At 27.6% G+C, this 6024-nt stretch overlaps 1 long non-coding RNA gene across 1 annotated transcript; it reads left to right on the forward strand.

Moving 5' to 3' along the window:
- The first annotated feature begins 1485 nt into the window (after positions 1-1485).
- LOC107064522 (uncharacterized) lies at positions 1486-5399 on the forward strand. The gene is made up of 3 exons (XR_001475494.2): positions 1486-1799; positions 4806-4863; positions 4990-5399. It is a non-coding gene; the product is annotated as an uncharacterized LOC107064522 (long non-coding RNA).
- Positions 5400-6024: the final 625 nt, after the last annotated feature.

Raw genomic sequence — 6024 nt, forward strand, 5'->3', positions numbered from 1 at the left:
TGTGTATGTACAGGTGCACATATATGTCACAATATATTCAAAGATATAATAAATAGTATATACTTAATGTATATAGTAAAATATACGTATATATAATAATAGTTATATAATTCAAGATAATAAAGAAAAGAACAAGAAAATAATACGTGTAATGATACTACAGTATAAGTGCAATGATAGTTATATAACTGAGAATACATAAAATAGGAAAGATATAGTAAATAATATAACGTATATAATACAACTATCTGTATAATATAAGAGCATAATAACAGCATGCCAGGCATAATAGTATCGAAATGTATATGAAGATAACAAAATGTACGAGTGAGGAGAACTTTCGTCTCGAGAAAGAACGACATAATCGGTGAAAGTAACGTAAGTTGACTACCTTGGCCTTTGCTTACGAATGCTTAGGATAAAGTCAGTCAACACCGAACAAGAGCGCCTATTCCATAACGGTCTACGTAAGATGGCTATTGGTAATGGAAGACACTTTCAATCATTCGTCCTCCTTTTCGTTTCTTTTTTTTTTCTTTTCTTTTTTTTTGTTTTTCTCTTTTTTAATATCTACTCGAAATGAAAAAGTTAAAAATAATACAAATAATAAAAAAGTATAATACATGTCATTTTTTATTGAATATTTAAGCATCATTATATTTGCATTCTGACTATGCTAAATATCTCCTATCGTAAAAACGAAGGCCAAGGTCATTTGAAAGACAAGGACGCATTAGAGAAAGCATCGATTTATCAAAATACTTTTTCTTTTTTTTTTACTCTACTTTATTTTAAATGTATGTTACGTGGATACTTTTTTCTTGAATCGAAAATATTTCAATGAAAAATCAATTTACAGTTTAGACACATTCTTGAATTATGATTATTATTGTAATTAGATTATGTTTTTTTTTCTTCTTTTTGTTTTTTCTGTGTACAAAAATTCATTTGAAATATTTCCACGTTATAATAGAATTTCAGAGAATAAAGTATTAGTATTTAGATAATCATGAAAATTATGCTGACAAAGCACTCCATTTTTTAGACTTTATTATTATAAAATATTTCCAACATTTTTTTTAATGATACTTAAAAAAATAAAATATATTATTTCTTAATAAGAATAAATTATACTGGAAAATATATTACTATGAAATTCTCTCATATTTATTATTATAAAAATTAGCTATGACAGATTTTATATTGATTCATACATACCATTTTTATTACTATATTACTATAATAAAATGTTTGTATTCAAGTTCAAATAAAAATGATTTTCATTATACATTCTTTAACTTCTATTGAAAGCTATTTGGAGAATATAAGAACAATATAATTCATTGACAAATAAAAACGATATAACTATAATAAAATTCTTACATCAATGTATACATGATCTAATTAAAACTATTATATCGATGAAATTTATTTCAAAGAAATTCTATATATCTAATAAAATGAAACATTCGTATCCAAGTTGAGATGAGAAGTAATTTTTTGTCAAACTTTCTGATTAAACGTGTTCTCATCATTTAAATGTAGAATAAAAACTTTAGCGAATATATTGGAGGATGTAAGAAGAAGAACGGTACAAGAGACATCCGCAAGTAGGAACGGGATGACGACGAGTCGTACTCCGTAATACCGTGACCTTGACTCTGACTAGCCGAGCAGCCAGCTGCTCGGCCAGGAATAAGCTCGATACTCGGTTACCATGTTGCACCGCTAATATTAGCGTTCACAGCCGCGTGCACTAAGAACGACCCAGTGACGAACGCGTTCCCGGTGCATCCAATGTAAGTAACTCTTACCATTTTCCTACCAACACACTATATATCATCGATCTGTCGGGAATTTGAGAATACCGAGTGTGTGAAGCCAAACGTTTCGGAACTTTCTGAGAAACTAACTTATAGTTCAATGATCTATACGAATGTATTGTATCATTGGCTACTTTAAATTATATTAGAGTCGTATGTTTATAAATTATTGTATTTTAATGATCTTACAAATTGTGCCATTGTTTAAATAATGTTATTAGTATTGCTTTTATTGAGAGATATTGGATGAGAGTGGAAAGGGGGAAGAATGGATGAAAAAGGTGGAGAGAGGGATGAGAGGGACAAGGTTTGGTAGAAGGAGAAGAGTACGGAGGTTCAAAGGTGGGAGATGAGGGGAAAGAAGAAAAGGAGGAGGTTGAAGGAAATGTAAAAGGATTGTAACCCTTCGGGGATGCAAAGAAAGATTATTCTAATATTTCTCTTATTAAATTAATCACTGTAAAATTATTAGTCGGATCATTTTTTTAGGGGCATATGTATATAGATTGTTACATTGTACAGTAAATCTAATCAATATTCTCATTTAATTATCTTTGATATTTGTCAAGTATTATTTCTCGAATAATTCTATAAAGTTATAAATATTAACTCTTAACAAATTTATAATTTATGTAATTATATTATGACATTATTTAAAAAATATCAAATTCTATTTATTTGTACTAAAGAAGAATCTCATTAACTGTATAATTTTTGTTTTCTATTCTACTTATCAATCATGATATTTTATCAGTTTGTTTTTTTTTTTTTCTAACAAAATTTAGAAAGAAAAACATATAAATTTGAATAAATCTTAAAAAAGAAAATAAAAAAAATAATAATTTACCTTCGTTATCAAAGTTCATTAATAACATCACACACACTCTGATAATATATAAATATACTTTAATTTTAGCTTCTTCAATCGATACGTGGGTTCCCCGAATGAATTCCCCTTTCCATATTCCAAAATGATAAGAGATTTATACTGGAGTAAACGAACATGTGAATTTCATCATCGTGAATCTTTGAAAATGCAGCTGATGAAATTATCAAAGTATTCCTACAAGAAACAACACACATATATATATATATAATCCATATAAACATGCATGCATGACGTCACGAAATAATCGTGATTATCTTATGCTCGTGTAAATTCAAAAGATTGGAAAAAAATCGTGACACGTAGAAGAAAAAAAGACAAGAGTTAGCAAAAGAAAGGGGAATGATAGCGAATAAGAAGGGAGGCGTACAGAATGGAAAATAACAATAACAAGTGTTGGACCCCCTGCGACTCGTATCTCTTCTTCATTGCGTCAACCCCCAAGAAATGACCTGACCTGACGCACTTAGAAGTTATCAATACATTATCTTTCTCTCTTTCCTACTCTTAAGATATTTCTTTCTTCCTCTTCTCATTCGTTTTCTTCTTCTTCTTCTTCTTCTTCTTCTTCTTCTTCTTTTTCATATTCATCTTTTTTTAATTTCATCGTCAATAACATGACACCGATCAACTCTCGTTGAAGAATCAGATTAAATGATTAATGACCTTTGTCCACTTGCAACTCGACTCCACCTCACTGTAATTCCTTTTCTGGTTATTTCAATAAATAATCCAAATTTTTGTTTTTCTTTTTTAATGTAATTCCATAGTTTGACGTAAATCGTTCAATCAAATAACTTGTTTATGAATCCGCTTGATATCGTCGATCGTTGTTTAAATTATATTCGATTATAATAATATTTGAACGAAACGTGTTTATTTAATTTGTTAAGAATCTTACGGATATGATTTACTTATACGAATCGCGAGTATTTGTCGGATTGTTTCAAAAAGTGGAACGCTTGTTCAGCAACGATATACCGTCATTCCGAATTTCGAAATATAAAAAGATTGAAGAATGCACAACGTCGATTAATTATTACGACAATTCTAAAGAGATTTTTTTTTTTTTTTTTTTAAGAAGAAGAAGAAGAATTTTATTATATACTATAACCAGTAGTTTTAGAAAATAACGAGATTATATATGAATGCATAAAAGACGATTAATTATTTATTAAAATTATTATATTAAAAAAATAAATTAAATTATGAGACTACAATTTACTTTTCTTTTAACAATAATTCTTAAAATTATTTGTTCTTATCTCTTCTTTTATTTTAAAAACCGATGTTCTCTTTGTCATACAGTTCTATCAAAAACTAATCTACAATTTAAATTTCCATTACAATACTCTCGTGTCTTTTAAATTCATAGATTAATTTATGTATTAGTTGAAGTATATAATTGTATCTTCTTTTATCCGTTCAATTTTTAGATAATTTATGTAATAGTTAGTTTTATTTCATAAATTAACCCTAACATATATATATATATATCGAATATAGTTATAATTATAATATAATTAGAATATAATTAAAGGATTTAATCACACTCAGTTTGTACACTTTAACCTCTGGAACGATTCCACTGAGCAAAGGGTATGTAAAAGATGATACACTGTCATATGACAGCACACACGTTTCAAAGATATACTCTCCATAGTATTGTTTCTTTTTTAATAATCTTCAAACTTAAGAATCAATGTCAGACTAAAACGATTTTTCTCATAAAAATCCACACCAATTAATTATCATGGAACTTTGAAACCTAATATTATGCAAATAATCTTTTATTCATTTTTATTTGTTCTTTTTAAATCTTAAATCAAAAATAAAATGATTTCTATATATATATATATAAATAAGAAATAAAAACTTGACACAAAATGATTAATATCAAAATGAATTGACAATTTGAATGATTAAAGATTAATCTAAAGCAGTGATCTTCAAATTTTGTTTCATTTTAACAAGACCAATATGAGTTAAAAAAATATTTTGTGGAAGCCTTTTTTTTAATGGAATTTTTCAAATACGATAAATAATATTAATATGATATAATATATTTAAATAAAAATCTTTATAACCCTTTGCAGAACTTCAGAACCTCAGGATTTCGTGGATGGAATACAATTTGAAAACCACTGAAGTAAAGTAATTATAAATGTTTTTTTTTTGTTACTTGATACGTAAAGAGCTATTTAAAGAAATAATTCAATCGACAAGTTGGTATTATTATCTATCTCTTCTATCATTACTCTTTTTTCACGTCTACGGTAGGTTATATCCTCACATCGTGCCTTGAACTCAACGTGTCTATCAATACGACCCAACGACCTGATGTTAAAGGTTAAACAAATGAAGCTTTCGGGAACATCGAACGAACAGCAAAGAAATTGTCGAAGAGACTAAGAAAATTAAATCAGTCTCTGATTCTAAAGAAGTGTTCATTTCAAAAATAAATACATAAAAAATAAAATAAATAATGTAAAATCAAAACAATCGATACTCAAATAAAATGAAATTGATTCATTAAATCTGTATAATAAAAAGAGTCAAAAATTAAGTCAAATACAATTTAAATAAATTTTTTATCATATTTGACATAACAATGTAATATTAACAAACTTACTAAAATTCACATTATTGAAAAATCTATTTGAAAGTAGAATGAAAAAAAAAGAAATATTATTAAATCGAAACAAAATAAACAATTTTGAAATTTGTCCACGTGAAAATTGATACACCTGTTCATTACACGCACCTACTTTTCTAAAACTCATGGCACGGTGCTACGTGCGCGAAGACGCGTATCATTTATGAGTACCGGATTCGAGAAGGTTCATGAAGGGGTTTCGACATGAAACATTGGAAATCGGGTATGAAAAGAAAAGGAAAAAAGAGAGAGAGAGAGAGAGACATAAAGAAAGAAAGAAAGAAAGAAAAAAAGCGTTCATTTTGACCTCGTCTTCCTCCTGCATACTTAGCCGATGTTTAGAAACGTCCGATCGATTCAAAAGATTAGCAACCGGTCGTCGTTCGATCACTTCACGTATATTCCATGCTACGGGAAACGCATTATGAGAATTACGTCATGGTCGTTGCACCAACCTGTGTTGTTATATCTGCTAAATATATATGTATATATACCTATATGAATATGTATAATGAATTCTATATAATATTGCTTATATTTCTTTCTGAATGACTAGAAATAATTACAATGTAAAGTATTATTAATAATAATTAATTATATAATTAATATATAATATTATATGTATTAATTGTATGCATAAATAGTTGCAATATTTAGTA

Source organism: Polistes dominula, unplaced genomic scaffold, assembly GCF_049000335.1.
Source record: "Polistes dominula isolate Pdom_NZ unplaced genomic scaffold, Pdom_raw_medaka contig_33, whole genome shotgun sequence".
Lineage (NCBI taxonomy): Eukaryota > Metazoa > Arthropoda > Insecta > Hymenoptera > Vespidae > Polistes > Polistes dominula.